Source organism: Sylvia atricapilla, chromosome 5 (assembly GCF_009819655.1).
Source record: "Sylvia atricapilla isolate bSylAtr1 chromosome 5, bSylAtr1.pri, whole genome shotgun sequence".
Classification (NCBI taxonomy): Eukaryota; Metazoa; Chordata; class Aves; order Passeriformes; family Sylviidae; genus Sylvia; species Sylvia atricapilla.
In genome coordinates this window covers 46213313-46233820 of record NC_089144.1, presented here as the reverse complement: position 1 = coordinate 46233820, position 20508 = coordinate 46213313, and the positions used below count along the sequence as shown (strand labels likewise).

Genomic DNA, 20508 nt, shown 5'->3' with positions numbered 1-20508 from the left:
ATCTCAACAAAGTCTGGTCTGAGAGCTCCCATATTTCTCTAACTTGTTTGTTTCCTTCGTTCAGTGTCTTGAAATAAATTGTCATTCAGAGATATGCCAAGGATTGATTCTGCTGAGTGGTTTTGTTTTGGAGGAAGAATCTAAAATTGCGTTAGTCGAATTGACAGATACTGGAAATCTGGAGACTATTGCAAAGTACTTTATAAAACAGGATTACACTATAGTAAAACCTTGATAATTTGTGGGAATGGGTTAAATACAAACATTTTGATAAATCAAGGTTATTTCTAAGACGAAAAATAAAATTTTAAAGACAAAATATATGAAGAATATTGAGTATGAAGAAATTGTTATCAGATTCTTTAGATATCTGCTCTGTACATATACTTCTTTTTATGCTATCAAAATAATTGAGAGATCTCAAGAAAGCTCCAGAAACCTAAATTCTCTAGCAACATAGAGAATCCTCCTAATCCCAGTTTACAATAGAAAACCACAGTATTGGCAAGCGACACTAAGAAAAATTCCCAGCAGTTTATCTCAGTTTTTTCTCAAGATGACAAAAGAATTGTGTGCCAAAAATTTAATTTCTTCTCACATCTCTTAGTATGGGCTAGCGGTTCATATTTATTTAGAGCCTGGCTAGAGTTCCTCATACATCTGCACTTTGGTATTCAGTTCCATTTAACTTTCAGTAGGTGTATCTTGGTATTTGTGTTCCTCTTCTCTGATATCTGTAATAAGAAAAGTGTCTTTTATACAGTTGATGGCTGTGATACATCCTGGTGCCTGGTTAATTTTTTTTTTTTTAAACAGCTAGAGGAGTTCTAACCTCTCAGTACCTGCAGGTAGTTGGAGCAAAATCTATTACATGAACATGTAGCTGATCTAGCACTATACACCAGGATCTATTCTTGGGATCTCAAATAATGATAATATTTTCTCCTTAAATGATGTATTAAGACAATGAGTTGTGACATATTTTCAGTAATTTAAAAAGTAATTAGATATTAAAGGAGATCCTCAGATTGGTGAAAATTTTCTCATGATAGAAGATTGCCAGTCTAATGTGTGCTGCTTTCTCTTGATAAAATTATGCCTTGTGTGCAGGTTTGTGATTTCATTTTCAGAAGTTTTGTCAAACATCGTGATAATCTGGCTTTCACTATACTGAAAATTAGTGACTGTTTGCAGCACCTAACTTGTTTATGTATAACTTAAAATTTAATATCTAGGTGCCTGTGTTTTGAAACAGATCTTCATGTTTTATACTGGATCTGTGTGAACCATCTTATTTATCCTTCTGTATTGAAGATGCAATTTGCAGTGAATCTAAAAAACCACCTTTAGATGGTGATCCTTGAGGCCCTACCTGAGAAATAAAATTCTTCTACGATCTTCAAGAGATGTTTCCCTTTCAGTACATTACCAAGGATATTGAAATCAATAGGAGCTTGAGTATATCTTCAGAGTGTTGCATTGCCATTCTGAGAAGAGTATGACATTTAAACAGTTGGAAAGCACATCATGCATTAGTTTTGTGTTACATTATGCCATGGCAGGTGTATTAAATTATTTCCTATTCAGGTGTTTATGAATATGTTTAGTGAAGTGCATGATTGAAAATTCCTGGAAAGCATAAGAGACAGTGCATCAGAAATGACAAGAAGCAATGTCAGTGAAACATCACACAGTTGACTGATAACAGATTAATCAAATACATTAAGGCTTAATTTAAATGGATCTAGCATTACCCATCATCCAAAAATCTGCTATACGTGGCATTTTCCTTCTAAAGTAGGACAGTTGTGGTCAAGGTAAATCCAAGCTGTTGTTCTTTGTTAGACTTAAAATTGAACAAAATTCAGTAGATGGTTTGAAATTATAATTAATTTTTTTAAGTAATAGATCTGTAACCCTGGTTCGTGCCTGAGATGTTTTGGTTTTCTGAAATTCTTTTCCCAGAGAAATGTTTTTGGAACTGTACTTTGTTTACATTCTTTTCCTTAGGAGGGACTTCTTGATGTCCCTCTGTCCTGACCAATGTGATTGAACAGTTTTGTCTTCTTGTCACCAATCAAATTGGTCTGTGTAAAAACAGTATATAAAGGAGACACATCCCAAAAATAAAGGAGTCATTTTCAGCCTTTTGAAGTCCAAGTCTTGTGTCATTGTGGTGAACAATAGCATCATAGATCAACTACTCAAAAACCTTTGTTTAAGAACTGAGATGGTCCTACAGGGATAATTAATGTTTATCATCTCATTCATATTATTATTATTATATCAGACCAGGTTTTAGTGTGAAATTATTTTCTATTTATCTTGATATTTTGCCCTAAAATCAAATTTTTAATGGTGATGCTTTCAACTGAAGTTCAATTTTGCTCTGTATTAATGATGACGGTGTAAGACTATCCATTAACTTATGAGCAAAGACTTTAAAACTGGTTGACTGGAAATTGCAGACTTCAAGATGAAGATAGAATTTAATAAATCTGAAAAATTTCATGCTTCTGTAGGCATCCAAAGTCATATGCATCTGGACAATGGAAGCTTCTACTAGAAGCTTCTTATTCATCATGGGGAGAAATAAAGGGAAAGAAAGGGATCAAGGCTGGAACGGATGAAAGTACTGACATGCCTTCTTTAAAGCTGTAGCTGCTCTTCAGGAACAAGTGCATAGTGTGAGATAGTAAAAGCAAAGGAGACTGTGTTCAGTGAGAGTGAAAGATGTATGTGTGTGCCTAAGTGGATATCTTACTTGATAGTGGTGTACCCCCTATCTTTTGCAAATCATTTTAATTTAAAAAGATAACATTTTCTCAAGACTGTTAAATTTAGAATGGAGTAGTATGGACAGCTGGCTTCAGGATAATTGGTAAATTTGAACTCTGACAGAGCAGGTTGTTTAGCAGTGAGAATATCTGTTGCTTTAACCCTTTAATCCTATAAGGCAAATATCTCAGTCTTAGAATTCTAAGTTAATATAGCTCCCATACCTTTTGCCAGCTTTGTCTCATATGCTCTCACAGCTCAATCATACTCTTTCGTGAGTATGTCTACTGGTCTTTTCACAGTTAAAGTCTACACAACTAAATGAAGTTCACTTCCATTCCCTTTTTCTATTCATTTGGTGACAACCAACCTAATGCTGAAGGATTCTAGATCCTTTGTTCTCTTCTGTTCTGAGCTGGCTCTGAAAGATTCTGTTCCTGCTTTGTGCAAGGAGGACCAGGAGTAGTAGAATCTAGAAATTAATGTTATTTAGGTCTGTAGTGGTTTAAGTTCATATGGAATGTAGGATAATATTCATTTTATCCTGATATGTAGTAATGTCTCAGTCTTACATCCAAGAAAGAACGCAATCATGAAGGTATGGCACATTTCTGGGATAACTTCTGAAAGCTGTTACAGGCAAAGTTTAGATGTCCTAATTTTCCTTTGCTGTAACTCCTTTTTTTTTTTTTTTTTTTTTTTCATTTTTTTTCTTTTTTTTTTTTTGTGACTATTTCCCACAAACCCTGTATTTCTTACTTTGGTTTGATAGATTTTAATAAGCTACCTGTCATCCAAAACACAAGCCATTTGCAGAATCTCCCGCATAATTCAATGTAGGCTTTATCAAAGGGACTTGTTATAGGTTACTGAGAGAAAATCCTTGCTCTTTTTCATGTTTGAAATGTTCTGTTGCAAAGCCTGTGTGAGGATTTATTATTCTTATGTTTGTTTCTGTATTTTATATAGAATTAATCAAATATAAAATATACAGTCATTCACTAGTTAAGGGACTGGAGGTCAGGGTATTTCCCAGGTGAATGCTCTCATTTCCCTTTTTAAGGATTTCCCACCCCCACTGAGCACCTTGAAAAGAAAGAAGTCAGCTTTTCTGAGTTCTTAGGGAAGAGGACATGGCTGCTTATATTTATGAAAGGCCCTCCAATCTATGGTTTGTAAATGGAGGACATTTTTCTTTAGTCTTGAGATTCTTTATCCTTGAAAGAAGAGGGTTTTTCAGAAACATGTATGTCTTAGAATTTCCTCTTGACAGGATTTAAGGAGCTATGTAGTGTTCTTCTCTTAGATTACTCTTCTGAGTCCTACCTGAGGTGCCTAATTCTGGCACTGCAATGTATGTTTATTTGTTCACAGGTTTTTAACTTACTTAACCTGAGGAGAAAGATCTATATTACCTATTCTGTATGTACTTTCCTTTTCATAATTCTAGACCTTAGAAAAAAGCAACTACATTTCAAAATGAATGAAAAAAAAAAAAAGAGTTTAGGTCATGGAAGAGAGAGCACAGAATACAGTAGCTTTTTCAACTTTGTCAAGGTAGTATTTATTTACAAATTGGTATACCCTCCTCTTTAAATGAGAACTACCCCATCAGGGGATGTGTATTTTCTTCATGACATCATATCCAAGTACATAAAGGACAAGAGGGTAAATGGAGGAATCATCCTGGATTTATCAAGGCTAATTTGTAGCTGGCTAACCTGTCTGCCATCTGTGATAAGAGCGTAAGTCAACAATGTGCCCTTGCAGCAGAGAAGGTCAACAGAAAACATGGCCAGCAAGTCGAGGGAAGTAGCTATTCACTTCTGTTCAAAGACTTGTACCGTTTTGGACTTCGTTATAGGTAATACAAAAAAACTGGGGAAAATCCAGAAGAGAGAAACACACCAATATCATTAAGAGGCTGGAGCACTGGCCTACGAGAAGCTAAAAGAGCTGTTTGTTCAGACAGAAGAAAAGAACACTAAAGAGGATCTCATTTAAGGTGTCCTCAACTAAACTACTTCTTTAAGTGTTAAAAACGGGCCCAGTCTTATCAAGTGTGCACAGCAAGGGGAAAATGTGAACAGATAAAAAATCCAACAAGGAAATTTATTACTGGATATTATGGAAAAAAATCACAGTTAGGGTAATCAAGCTCTCAAAAGATTGGCAAGAGAAATGGTGAAATATCCATGACTGAAGATACTTAAAACTTGAGTGCACAATTTTTCAAGCAAACTGAACTAACCTCCAAATTCCCTCCAGCTTTGAAATTTTCCCATTTGAAAATCACTTTCAGAGCTTTGAAATCACTTTCAAGCAAAGTGATTAAATGAGATGATTCCAAAGGTCCATTTCATATATTCTGGAAGTCTTCACAGTTACATTCTCACCATAAGCATTCTGTCATTTCTGGCAATAACATCCACAGCGTCAAGTTCTTGTGGTGCTGAAGCTTGGCCAAAGAACTGATTGTGATCAATAATGTTCACTACTTGCTACTGCTGCTTAGATCCTTAAGCAGTGAGACTGTTGGACGAGAGTAATTTTCTCCACTGTTTCTCTTTGATAATATTATTTTCTCATTGACTAATTTGAGGTTTACTCATTTAGCAACTTTCTTTATCTGTTACTTTCTTCATTATGAGTTGATAGAGATGATTGCATGTTCCCTTTGTTTTCCACTGCAATCTGTCATTGTTAAAGGTGGCATTCTTCACAAACTTCACAGTAAAGTAGTTCTGGTACCTAGAAGTTCTTCAGCCTCTGAAAATTAGACAGTTACCCTTTAGGGGGATAGAGCTTCTGTTGTCCCAGTCAGTCCATTATTTAGATTGTCACAACGCTCTGAAAATATGAAGTAGTTTAAATGGTCTTGCTATCTGGACCACAAGCATTTAGAAAAGAAATAGATATGTTGCAAGTTTTTTGGCTTGGTGTGTATTGTGGTCTTACTTTGGTACAAGTAATTTGATCAACTTTTGACCAGTCTCATTATTCTTATCCCAGTTATTAATGGGAGGACTTTATGACAGCACTGAATGCAGTTCAATGTATCTCATACATGACTCTCTAGGACTGCCAAAGGCAGAGTTTCTAGCTCCAGGTTTCTTAGGAAGTGTGTAGGATGGAATGTGAGGTGCACCTGACTCACATGTGCTAGAAAGGAAAAAAAAACCACAAAAAACTGGCTGGTTTGGATTGACTGGGTATAGTTACTCCATTACTATAATATGTGAGTTACTCTTGATTCAGTCTGCTTACTGGTGTCTAGATTTATTTTTTAGATAAAGCTCTGTATAATTGAAGATGAAAATATTTTTCTGAAATTTTCTGGATTTGAAGAAAAAAACATTACAGAGGCATTTTCTATTATATTTACTTTCATGCATGACATCAAGAGGTGAATGTCTTAGTAAAATGTTAATATATCTTCATGTAAAATTAATGTATATGACAGAAGAGCTGATGTTGGAAGGGACCTCAGGAGATCATCTGCAGATGTGAACTAGAAGAGGTTGCCAGCCAGATTTTGAGTACCTCCAGGAATGGACACTCTTCATCTTGGGGTGTCCCACTGAAGTGTTCCATAACCTTTACAGTAAAAAAGTCTTGTCATATTTCTGGGTGGAGTTTCATGTGTTGAACTTCATGTCTGTTGGCTCTTGTCCTGCCACAGGGCACCTCTAAGAAGAGTGTGGCTTTGCCTTCTCTACACCCTCCCGTTGTATACTTACTGTGAGATCCTCCCCAAGCCTTCTCTAGCCTAAACAGTACTATAAGACTCAGCTTCTACTCTTAAAAGATACTCCAGTCTCTTAGTTTTGGAAGTTAAATATTTTTTTTTCTTTCAGTAACAATTGTGAAGTAATTATGCTGATAGTTTGGAATTAAGTTTGTCAAATGTTTTTCTTTTGATTAGTTTTATCCTGAAAAGATAGTTTTATTTAAAGAAACTTTATACCCTTACATAAAAAGAATTCAGGAAAATATCAGGAAAAAAATCACTGTTTTATTCATGTATTATACAGCTATAACTTCCCCTCATTTTATGTTTTCATCTTAACTACAAGAATAAAGGAATAGCAATAGAACCAATAAAACATAGAATCAAATACTGTTGAAAACACTTAAAACATGGGGAATTGCTGTTTTTTTATTGCCTGAATTATTGACAAAGTAACTTCTCTCATTTGACTTCAAAATATTTCATGCATAATTTATGTTTCATAGTATAGTACCAAATGTCGTAGTAAAACCTAATTTTATGCTGCGGTCTTTACAATGCTGAAATATTGATGATGATTTGATAGTAACTATGTTGACTTTGGTATAATATTCTACTCGCTCAGTGCTTAGATTGGGTTCAGGATAGTAAGACTAATTGATCACCTTTGTAAGGGTAAAGTCCACATATTGTCTTTTGGAGAATATGAAACATTCTTCCTCAGATAGGTTACAAATATGAGTTCCGCTTGATGTAGCTCAGTGTCTAAGTGTGAAAGTAGTTTCCAAAAAATGGAAATGGCCTTGGGAAGAAGTGAATAATCATAGCATATGCACATACTTCTTTAGAAAATCCTCCACAGTATGTGGAGGAGCATTTAGGAATTGAGTTTATCCTGTTTGCAGATGTCTGTCTTTGCTTATTGCAAAAACCATATTTAAAATTATTTCAATTTAAAATAAAGTTACATTTTACAGTGTGCTAAGAGATAGTTTCTAACTGTGGATTGTATACATATGGATTATTGTTCTTCCTTTATATTTCATTTGCGGTCCATGGGTTGGAGTCTGAGTTTAGAACTATATATTCCTTTTACTTCACAGTGAACCACATCACTAGAAATAGTAAATGAAGAATAAAAAAATAATACTACTTTTATAGTATAACTAACTCAAGTTCTCCTCCTTATTTTTAATCTTGTGGTTGACCACAAGTCTGTGGTTGATTGATTCCTGCACACCATGCAGCTGAAATTAGAACTCCTTGATCTGCAGTGCCTGTAATTCACTTCACCCACCATGTACAAGTAAACAAGGCACTACAGCCTGCTAGCAAACCTTTGTGATTTTTTTAATGGTTGTAATTGCTGGATGCTACTGGTAGGAGCTCAATTCAAATAAACTGAATTTTGATTGCTTTCTTCCTTTTTCTTTTGTTTTATTTAGTTTATTTCTAATAAACAATACTAATTGCATTTAGTTTTTATATGTGTTTTAGTTTGTACTGGCATTAGTTAAAACATTTGCTTAGGCCACTCCTATCAGCCCTATAGCTGTACAGAGCCATTCCAATTTTCCTTCAACTTTGTGTGACAGTGGCCAAGAAATCAGTTCCTTTTTTATTGCATAAGAAACCGATGGTAACCCAGCTATATTTGAAATGGTAAACCAGCTAAATTTCAAAGAAGAAAGGGCCATCTTGAGCTTGAAGAATAGTTCAAATGATAAAATTCAATGCTATTTTATCTTTAAATCGACAGAGGTCATTTATATCTCTTGGTTTGTATGAGTTTTTTTCCATAATGTGATTTATCTGCGGGAAATTTAACTTAAAATTGGTTATGAATATTTCCAGTATATATACCTGTAGTTCGGGCTCTTTGTGACTTCAAGTATCTTCAGTGACAGCTGCCTATGCTCAGGAGGACTAGAGAACCTTTTTAGCCTCACTGAGATTATTACGTGTGGAAATGTAGCTCTGCCACCATGTGATCCATAAAGAAAGTGATACGAAGTTCTCTATGCCATGCTAGAAACTGGCTAATCATTCAGATCACTATATTCAGTTAAATATTTCAGTTCTGAGAAACTCTGAATACACTATCAAACAATTTGACCTACCATAGGCTTGAACTGTGAGTGGGAGAATTAAGACAGTATTCTGTAGTTTGATTTTATTACCTCAGCCTTCCAGAAGCTGAAACTTTGTCTCAGAGATCAGTAGAATGTGTCTCCTACCCTACTTCAACTGTCATGAGGCACTGGAGTTTGTTTCTCCTCTGTTTAAATTTCCTGATTTATACTTTCTTTTCCATTCTTAAGGGATTTTCAGAGACAGTGTGACAGATTTGCACTATGGAAGTTCCTAGTTCGAGCATATTCTTCATCATGCGTATGGATATCCAACTCTCACTTTCATCCTTGACCTGTTCTCACAAGATAGAAACTTGTTCTTCCTTCTGGAGAGACCAGCTAATTAATTATGGAAAATAATATCTCTGATAAGTGGGACAAATTTCCAATGTTTAATTAGGTTCCTCTCACCTAAGAAGGCTTCTTTCTCCTTGATTTGTGATGACTGGGAAATCAGAAGTGAGAAATATGTCAGTTTAGTAAGGTTTTGGCTGTCTTTAATTTCAGCTTGTTTTGTATTGGTAGGATTAATTCTTTTTTCCTACCCTGTCACTTCTGGCTTTCTTCTATACAATTTGAAGTTTCTTCCTGAGTCCCTGTATAAAACTTAAATGTAGACATTTTTGGTGTGAAGGATTTTCATATCTATGCCTATCTTTGCTTTTTTGAACCAAAAAAAGTCTGCTTTTTGGTAAGTGTTCTTTCTGCTAAAAAGTTGAAGAGATTCATGCTGCTGTAGCCATTAGCATTTTTTTCCTGGAGAAAGTTCATTCTGAGTCCATCAAGGATTCCTTTCTTAAGTTTTTACCAGAATGAAACTCCTGGACTGGTTGGCAGGTATGCTATGCCATTATGGACGTGCTGCTAGAAATTTCCCTCAATATGACTGTGCATGTGTAGGAGGAGAAAAGAAGAAAAGAAGTTAACAACAGTGGTGTATTGTTTCGGATATTCAGATCTTCAACATTCCTCCCCCTTATCCTCTTTCATGGCATCAAGCAGTCAAGCAAGGAGCTAAAGAAATGAATTTGGGTCAGTGTACCGCCACTTCTTTCTTCTATGCCCTTTGCTGAGAGAATCAAAGGCATAAAGCAGAAACATGAACCAGGGAACAAAGGCTCATCATGATCTGTCTGGACCCAAACTCAAAACAGTGATGCTCTTGCCTCCTCTAAGCTGATAGATGCTGCTGGTGAGAGACAGGCTTCTGCCAAATTTGTGACAGGGATGTGAGGCTGCATCTAACTTTAACGTGCCTGGGAACGTTTCTGGGTGCTGGAAGGTGCCATGTGGCATTCTCCCAAGTAAAGAGCTATCAGGCACAGCTGAAGAATTAGTATGTGCCTAGGGCCTGATAGGCAATCTGGATGCAGTTATCCTGCTTAGAAGGTTTGAGTAGTGTAGCTGTGGAGCATTCTATGCCAGTATGACCTCAGTGCCAGGAAACAGTTCCAAACATGTTTGGTTTACTCTTGCTGGTGCAGTCTGAGTTCCTAAATGGTTCAGACTTGAAGTGACAGGAGAACTGACATGGCATGCAGGGTCTGGCAGAATGGAGAGTCCTAACCTGCATACAGCCCATGACATATTTTCTGGGAGCTAAGCAGGGACAGATATTTTTAATGATATCGATTGTGCTTTGATCTCAACAGTATATAAAACTTTCTAGATCCCAGACTGTCCACTGCTATTTTGTAAATGAGGACTGAAACACTTGTGCCTCTGTTACATGGAAGAGAAGTACATAAGAATCTACTGCCTAAACATGATTGTCCGGAGAATCTATTAGGGATTTTAGGTTGTTCAGAGGGACTCGATGTAGGAAAGCCAAAAACTAGTTTCTGTTTGTAAAATTAAAAGTACAATCTTGTACCAATATACCTCTATGTGAAGATTTTTGTATCTGTGATGAGTACAAAACTGAAGCTGTAAAGTTCATCTTGCCATTTAAAAAAATCTCCGAGCTGTTCTGAAATGATTTCTAGCCCTAGACTGCTCCTAAAGTTTTGTCTTCTATGTGGCAGAACTATATGATCACCTATATTAAAGTTTGTATTTCACTGTAATGAGAATCTATTCCTTCATTGGCTGAGCTGTAAAAGTTTTTTGTTTTACAACAAAAGGTCATAAATTTTGTTTCTGTTTTGTTTGCTGTAGATTTGGTATAGTTTTAGAATTTCTGCAATCATAAATTGCATCTTGGTATTCTGTTTCCATGCCCAAGGAGAAATTAACCTTCTAGCCTATTTGATTATGCATTTATAGAAAATATTTACAGATCCTCTGTGCATTCAGTCTACTCTGAACTGGCATGATCAAAGTCTGCATGGAATCTTGGCTGTATGGAATCTTTATGTTAATAATGTACCCCCAATTAATTCAGTGCCTCAGTTATCAGCATTACAGGAGTAATGCTGTGCTGTGTGTTTTTCAAATCGTGTGCCATCAATGCAGGTCTTTCATATAAATTTTGGTTGGGCTCTCATGCCTTTTAAGATTCCAAGTGCCCTCAGATCACTTTGCAGATCACCTGCAGATTACCTGCACTTTCGTTTCAGGTGGCTTCTTGAAAATCCAGAAGAGATGGGCATTCCAGTAACTAGATAATTTTTAAACATTTACCTTTTACTACAACCCCCTCACCCTAGGAAAGAAATGTTCCTTGGATTGTGCTAACTTAAGCTGTGTCAGACACATCTGTATGGGCTTCTTTGCCTGGGTGGTGGGACCATGGGGGGCCAGCCATGAACTACAAACTAGCTGAGCCTTGGCCACTTTTAAAATTTAATTCCACTAGAAGGATATATATATATATATGGATTTTCTAGTGTGACTCCAGATATGACAAGAGTTGTTTTAGTCAGGCTTCAGCACCTGGGGGAAAATGTCCCTCTTCTCACTGTGTGAAATCCAGTTGTGCCTCCTTTGGTGAAATGATGACTTCATCTGAAAAACCTGACTGCTGAGATTGAACTAATGGTCAAATCTACTTGTTAAAAGTGACCTTAGAATGATATTTAGTAAAAGATCTTCCTTTCCAAGATTAAAGATAATTGAAATTTAAAGTGTATTCAGAATAAGGTAAATTCAGCCAGGGTCTGTTTTTCAGGGGGTTTTGTTTCTGGATTCTTTCAATGTAATACTGAGTAGCTTCTAGAGAATCTAGCCCATGTGTATGTCAGAGGCCTTCCAATCTCCATAATTTTCTAAAACCCTACAGCTTTCTGGAAATTTCGCAAAAAAGGTTCCCTTCCTCTCTGCAAATGTTCAATGGAAAAAAAAATTTGCATGTATAATAAAGGAAAGTAGGATGGAATCTGCCATCCACACACTCATTTCATAACCTTTTTTGATGTATCATTGCCTTTCTTTTTTGTTCTTTTTGTTATAGGCCAGCCAAGCCTTGCATGATACATTTAGTTTAGTACCTAAGGTATTTAGTTGGGGGTTTTTTTCCTGATGCACTCTATAAAGATTTAGGAACATTACTTGAATTAAACACAGCTGAAAAAATACCAGTAATTGTTCCATAAGTCCTTCAGATACCATAGTGCTGATAGTAGATTAGAGAGGGAGAGTTGTGATGAATCATTTTGCATGGTGTCTTACTGCAGAACTGGGATCTCTCCTGAAATGCTTTTTTTTTTTTTTTTCTTTTTTAATCTATAATATTAGGAGGAATATTTGCACACAAATTTGGGTTCTCTTACCAAACAGGCAGTTCAGAAAAGACATTAAATTATTGCTGTTATGGCTGATTGTTGTAATATATTTTACAAAAATGTATTTGCCAGAACAGATTTTGTGAGGTATCTGATCAGTTCAATTTAAAGGAGCAGAAAGATGCTGAAAGATAATTCTTTATTCCCCCTAATTTAGCATTTTTATTTTAATATTGCTGAAAAGTTCATGATCCACAGAGTTGCGATTCTATGGAGCACTTGTAATACTTAAGAAGTGGGTCTTCATTTTTTAGAAAACATTCCACAGTAAAACTGAGGTGCAAAGAATATTTTTTTCCTCGATGTGTAATTGGTTTTTAGAAAATTATAAAATACAGTGTTCACTTTAGTTACATCTGGAAATAATGGGTTATTGTTCTTTTTGAGATGTTTGAAATTCTACATCAGCCAAATCTTCCTTTATAGTAGAAGCTTCTGTGTCCTTTAAACCTCTTAGTTTTGGATTTCATTTCCACATTTAATAAGGCTTTTAAATAGAGTAGAAACAATAACTTCTAATGGATTTAGGTAGAGAATTCTAACATAAATAGACTGAAAATTTACTGAATATTTTCTCTGTAATTATATTTTGCCTTCTAAGCTGTGTCATAAATGATTTTGTTCATGTTGGATGAATTGATTTTTTCTGAGTGATCCATATGATTGCTAGCAGATCTTACCAAATACTTTGTCAGTCAAGTGATGGATATGACCTTTGTAGTTATTTCAGTAACAGTGTTCAGGAGATTTTAAGTGGTGACATTGTTGTTACATATCCAAAAGCTTTGAAATACCTTTGTAGTATGTTGTTGTGACAGGTCTGGTTAAAGGATGTAATTTGTCTTTGTGAAAGTAATTTTGTGGTAATAAAAGTATTATTACTTCTATGTAATAATGATCATAGTAATGCTTTGGATGCTGCTGAGGTAATTCTGACCTCTGTTGGCAAAGCACAGCAAATGAAATGTGTGCTGAGTAGCATCCTTCTGTTTTGATAATATTTATTTCAAATATGACACATTGCTGACAGAAGAAATAAAGGCATCAATTCTATGTTTTTATTTTTGGAAAGCTTTTTTCTGTCCTACTGTTCCAGTTAGCTAGAGCATAGGATAGAGAATTTATGCTCAAACTGTCCTTAGTAATTAACATTATCTGATTTAGTAATTTTGTACTATGCAATAGTTTCATCAGATATCGTTCTTATTCAGGTTTTCTATGTTATGCCAAAAACATTCAAACATTTCTAATTATAATAGCTCTATGTATTAAAGATTAGCTGTTACAAAGATTCCATTTGAGGTTTGCAGTATGTCTGATAAAGAACAATCTTCAAGGCTCTGAAAATACTCGATCAGTGGATTGGTTTTACCCAGTCGTACATAATGTAGTAGCTAATTTCACCCTGACTGACTTCCTTATTTTACTTGATAATCAATTTAGGAGAAGAAAGAAATGTTGATGTAATCTGAACAGGTACTAATTTTTTTTTCTATGCAGGGCCTATCAATTCTATAATGTATTTGTCATATCTGTCTTTATATTTTGTATGTCTTTCCTAAGCTGTGTCCTTGTTAACGAAGTTAATACAAAGCTGATGGAAAGAATGAGTGTTAGCACTTGGATGGAGGCAGTCAACATGCAGATACTCCATGGTAGCATGGAGTAGCAAATTGAATAAGAGTACCTCTGATTTGAAATGATGTTTCTCCAAACAATATCTGTTATTAAACATATACATAAAGTTTAAGTTATACAATTCAGCACTACAAAGTCACCCCAGAACAACAGAAAAGAGTTTTAGTACTGTTTTAAATTAATTTTGATCAAGATTACTTTTAATTACCTTATACCTTGCAAAAATATACTATTGCAGGCTTCTGATGTTCTCTGCCTTGCTTACTGTCTGCTTGGAGTATGAATAACTGAGGAAATACTCTACTGGAAAGCACAAATGTTATGTATTCTACATATATTATTGGTCATTCATAGACTTCAAGAGCCTTAATATCTCAGGATTCATATTTTTCATATTAATTTCATTCTTTCACGTTTCTGAGTTTAGGCTAAGGTTATGACAGGTTGTCCAAAAGGGTTGGACGTTTTTGCTGCTGCTATGAGATGAAGATATGGAAGCTTTGAATTCAGAATATGGGAAATCATTGATGTGGATAACTGATTTAATATCATGCGGATGCAAACACAAGAAGTGAGAGTCTCACATTTGTTACATTTTCATATGTCAGCATAGTGAGGGATTGATTACATGTATGCAGGGATTAATGTTGCTATAATTAATTTCTGAATCTCATTTTCAAATCTCAGCATAAATTGAGAATGAGGTGTGAGATGGCCTTCAAGAATCAAGAGGAAATGGAATCATGCATTTCTTTTTGTGTCTATTTTGCTAGTGTCTGAAAGAATTATTCTACTTTTGAGGAAACTCAGATGAGGAAGGACAAGGTATTAAAGCCAGCTGAATTGCAGACTCTATATATAGCAAGCTCTGTTCTGTGTGTCCTACAGCTATAACAAAGAGTCTCATCTCAGGTTGGTTTCTAAGATGAACAATCTTTAGTACTGGATTGAGGTCATAGATCTAACAGCATCCATATTCAAGTATCTTTGAAGCAAATTGTTACTTTTGTTTGCTGCTTCCACTGCCAGGGCTTCAAAAATTTTTATTCCACTTTAACAAATGTGTTCCAGGATTAATCATTTAGAGGTTTAAAAATCTCCTTTCCTAGTAAATATTGACTTTGCCTCTGTGATAAGAATGCGTCTAAAATTGCAAACACCATGAATTTATGATGGATGGGAATACTGTGTTGGACCTCCAAAAATTAATTGTGGAAAAAACTCTCTTTTCTTATTAAAGATTCAAGGTCAGTTGAATTATAAAACAGAAGGGCTAAGGGAATATCTTTCCTGAAAAAATATGTCATTGTATCTGTATTCTTGAAAGAAAGAGAAATAGAACTTTGTTTCAGTTTATTTCTGATAAAAGTAATGTTAGAGTGGCTTTTAAAAAAATTATTTTAATGTTAGCTAATTTTTACAAAAGATGGAGTCAGAATGGTCTTTCTGAGAATATGCTCTGTTCTTCAAAAGAAAATAATGGTGTATATACTATACCTCAGCATTCATGAATATAGTCACATAAGTGTATGCAATCAAAAAGTCATAGAATATGCTGGGTTGGAAGGGACCCACAGGGCCATCACGTCCAACTCCTGGCCTGCACAGCACCATCCCCAAGAGTCACACCCTGTGCCTGAGAGAATTGTACAGATGCTCCTTGAGCTCTCTCAGGCTGGTGCTGTGACCACTGCCCTGGGGAGCCTGTCCTAGTGCCCAGTCACCCTCTGGGTGAAGAACCTTTTTCTAATATCCAACCTGAACCTCCCCTGACACAGCTTGAGGCCATTCCCTCGTGTCCTGTCTCTGGTCACCACAGAGAATAGATCAGTGTTTGCCTCTCCTCTTCCCATCATGAGGAAGTTGTAACTGCAGTGAGGTCTCTCCTCAGGTCTCCTCCAGACTGAACAGACCACGTGTCCTCAGCTGCTCCTCATACAGCTTCCCCTCAAGGCCCCTCACCATCATTGTAGCTCTCCTTTGGTTGCTCTCTAATAGCTTTGTATCATTCTTACATTGTGGCATCCAAACCTTCACAGAGCGCTTGAGGTGAGGCCGCGATAATACGAAGTAGAATGGGACAATCCCCTCTCTCAACCAACTCGTGAGTGAGTGTTTGATGTACCTAGAATCATGAGATATGCAAGAGTTTCTACAACCCCTCAGAAGATTGATCTCTGTTGTGCTTATAGAAAAATAATGATTGTTTATGTAATTTAACTAAGTATTAGTGGTCTGAAAAGCGTTGAAAGAACCCAGTATTTATTTATGAAGGGAGTTTAATGTATGAATATACCCATAAGTATTGTATTCACACTGAAAAAAGATACGGCCAAAGCAATTAGCCTTTCTCTATTATATGGCCTAATACTAAATAACACAGTGAGGTGTGTTCCTTGTTAATCTTGATCAATCTATAGATCTTATACGAAATGCATAGGTCTGATTCATAACAAATACATACAGCCCAGCTACCTCATACATGTTAAGGAGCCCATGATACAATGGGTGTGGAGTTTCACTTTATTGGAACAATTAATCTGATGCACTGATCTTCAGCATTAGCTGTGTGGTATTTTTTCATATTGCTCGGATCACCTAAAATCATACATGGATTTACCATTGGCAATGGTTTTAGAACATGATCACATTGCTTAAATATGAATGATTTTACTTATTAAAGGTACTGCCTGCTGGTCTGGTTTTGGACTATGTATTTTCATAATTCATTACTTGTTCTTACAGCATTCTTCTGCAGGATGATGCCAAATGAGAGGTAATGTTTTTTCCTGTCAGAATGACTGGATTTTCAAGGACAGAACTTTGGACTGAATCCAAAGACCTGTCTGACTCATCATTGACAAGCTGGAGTTACTATGATTCTCTGTGGACTAAGCAAAACCCCAGCTTGTCCCTATAGACAAGTGGAATACAGAAGAACCCTTCTGTCATAACTGATGAAGGCTTTCTCTCTTTTAGCCACTCCAGGCAAATTGGTCTTGACTGTAAAAGCTAACCAGTACTAGTCAGGAACATTTTGCTTTCTGAGTATAGTCACAGTATTATGCAGTATACTCAGCCAGTGTACTTCTAGATGAGTAGTCCATAAGGAATGATGAAGCCAGACTGGTTAGATAAAGGTCAAACACAAAGTTACCTTATATATGACAGATCTTTTGAATAAAGCATAACTAATTGATTTTCTGTTCTTTATGTGACATCATCCTGAAGTCAATGTGTTTCTCCTTTTGGTTTTTGCATATTAACTGATTTTTTATAACATTTAAAGTGATGTAACTATTAAAATAAAACCACATACCCTCAAGGGAAATTGATTGCAGCTTCAAGTAAATAGAGTTCTAACTCAGTTGAAATACTACATGTGACTTCTGTTCAGGTTTAGTTTATTTAGATTTTACCACACAGAGTACTTAATTGGAGACACTGAGTGCTCATCAACATCTTTTTCTAGGTATATTCTTTCCCAAACTGGGTAAACCTAAATTTGCATGTAGTTAGGCATGTACAGACTGTCCAATCTGTAGAGCTGTAGGACATGCCTCCCAGTGGTCTGTGTCAACCATACTGGTTTCTCTAGTATTTTTAACACAGATGTTAAAAGTTGGCTACCCCCCAAAATACTTAGTAAAACTGCAGAAGCCTCCTGGTCATCTTTTGTTCTGCAAAATTTAACCTTCTCCCTGGTCTCACAAGACATCACCTCCTTGCACAGTCCTAACCTCAGAGACATACAGCCACTCAACTGGCTCCCAGACTACTTCACTTACTTTGCTGACTGATCAGCTTGGTCTTCATTAGCAATGACACATTGTCTCACACACCCACACTACAGCTGCAACCTCCATGGACACATGTGGGTCTTCTGATCCAAGGTCTCCCTCCAGTTTCTGCTATGCAGACCTTCATTTGCTCCATTTCCTGGTCAGACTGACATACATTCCCACTAACCCATTATTTCACTCCAGTGAAGGCAGTCTGGCCCTCATACATGCTCAGGGTTAAGGGTTAAGGTTAGGGTTAGGAGGTAGGGTTAGAGTTGTTAGCTGGAAAAAGCTTTTATTTCCTTGCTTTTCTGTTAATTTGTATGTAACAACAGCCATTTCACAATTATTTCTTTCCAAAATGCATATCAAAATAAGAAATCAACCAAATAACCATATTTTTATTTGTCATTTTCATATTTCTTTTGAAATATTACTCTTTATATGTAACTATTTAAGCACATTAAAAAAAATAAAGCCAATAGCAATTTTCTGAGCAAATAAAGAGTATTTTCAATTAATATTTGACATCACTTCATGAGGTCAATATACTTTGTCCACAGTGACAGCAGACAGTAAGAAGGAGATCTTTCTGCTTTCAGCAGTAATGTAAATAGTATAACAGACTTCTATTTATTTGTGCCTAACTTTGGCAAGATGTAATGGAAGAAACTAATGATAAGCATGTTTTAATTCATCGTTGAATGAAAACTACTTATTTTGCACAAAAAGTAGGTTCAATTACTTTCCTCAAATTCATTAAGTAATAGGAAAGTTTTAACTTACTGATGTACATAGGAAAACAGATTCCTAACTTAGTAATGCATGCCACGTTAAGAAGTTTGATTATTGACTGTGTCAAAGTACAATAAGAAATATATTTTTGAGAACATTCAATATTAACAGTATTCTGAAGAACCGTTAAATTTCTATCAGCAAATATTCTTTTCTGGACATGGAATGGTATTTGTTTTCTGCCAGATTCTCCTTAGTGTTGCTTTCACAGATGTTTAAATACACAGATAAATCTATATGTTTAATGATTCTTCACCTATCGTTATGATGCTAAAGAAGGGGTATTTAGATCTTTCCTCAATCTCTACTCCACTTTTGTTTCAAGTCAGTTTATATATGAAGGAGGTTATATATGAGTGGAATTTTGCCCTGCTATATTCTAATCACAAGAGAAGAGCTTTAGCTGAAGCTGGGAGTTTTAGGATGTAAGAATTTGTATTCAGATTCTCCACTTTGAATTTGATTCTCAGTTATCAAAGCATAAATATCCTGTGTATATACTGGACCTACCCGCATTGGTTTTGTAGGAAATAATGTTGCAATAGTGTCGCAATGCAAGACATCCTCCAAGAGGATTTCTGCACTAGCCCAAGGGAAGGGTGCTGCCTGCAGCTGATTCCTCCTTGTGTTTGCTGTTTTCTGTAGTTTGATAACCACACTGTGATTTTGAGCATGTCTTTGTGTACCCTTTGGGAGCTGACAGTGATTAGTCTGTCCATCCTGTCTTGTGTCTCTGAGACATGAGCATTTACTCATTGTAAATTTACTCATTTTGTCCTTTGCCTCTCTGCCTCCCAACCTGCATGACCTGAGGAGTTTCACATAGGTGCATTTATGTACTCTTTATTAAGTTTCAGAAAGTTTTTTTTTGGTTGTTTTAAATCAGTATAGTTTCAGTCGAAAAATATTTCCTAAGACTAGAGTCAAGAAGTACAACACTGTTTTAATTAGTAAGTAGATTAAAGAAGAAAATTAGAGGAGAACAAATGGGGGATTATTTTATGGAGTTTTGGTGTGAGTTTTTGTTTTACTTTAATTTTTTTAAAATTTTATTCATGGTGCCTAGCACATCATGAACAGTGTATGAAGTCTTGGATCCTTGCATTTTGAAAAAACAACCAACAGATGAATCCCAAGAGCTCTAAGTCAAAGCAAGCGAGCTATCAAAACCGAGTAAATTATGTTCTGGTTGGTAGCGGTTTGTGTTTTTTTGGTGTTTTTTTTTTTTTATATTTAAAATCTTACTTTCTATATCACTTCTTGGTTTTTTTATTCTCCTATAAGGTGGTATATACCAAAGGATGAAAATGTAATTCAATAAATAAGACAATAATTGATAAACACCATGCAAAAGTATGAGAGGTTCTATCTTATCAGTACATAAGGACTTCTTTCCTTCTAATAGATAGACAGATTGTCTTTGCCATATAAATAATATCTGTCTATTACAGAGGACTTACCAGTTCAAGGACTCAGTTTTTACTATCCCATGAAGTTAAAATAATTTCCTTTAACTGAAAAGATTATAGTGACTTTTCTTATCTGAAAGTTGCCTTCTGTAGAAAAGAACATCTGAAGAACATCTGTAGATGTCTGAGCAGATTTTTTTAAAAAGTTACCTTTTTTTTTTTTTTTTTTTTTCCTGATTTGCAGTAAGAAAAATTATTCAATCCTGTTCTTCCAGGAAATTAAATTACAGGGAGAGGTGAGGTACCCAGCATTATGTATAATTCTTCTCACTGCATGACAGAACACAATGTTTCACACAAATAATTCTGTATGCACATTGTATTACTTGTGGGAAAACAACTGCTTAAATTTATGAGCTAATGAATCATTCAAATACACACAATGAAAGAGACCAGTCTACATTAGTATTTCCTAGTGTGCATATATATATATGTACATATATATATATATTCTGTTTTATA

The 20508-nt window shown here is 35.5% G+C and overlaps 1 protein-coding gene across 2 annotated transcripts in view; it reads left to right on the top strand.

Annotated features, from left to right (window-relative positions):
- Positions 1–20508, top strand: part of ANKS1B (ankyrin repeat and sterile alpha motif domain containing 1B) — a 413515-nt gene that overhangs the window by 21081 nt on the left and 371926 nt on the right. The gene's annotated exons all lie outside the window — the stretch shown is intronic.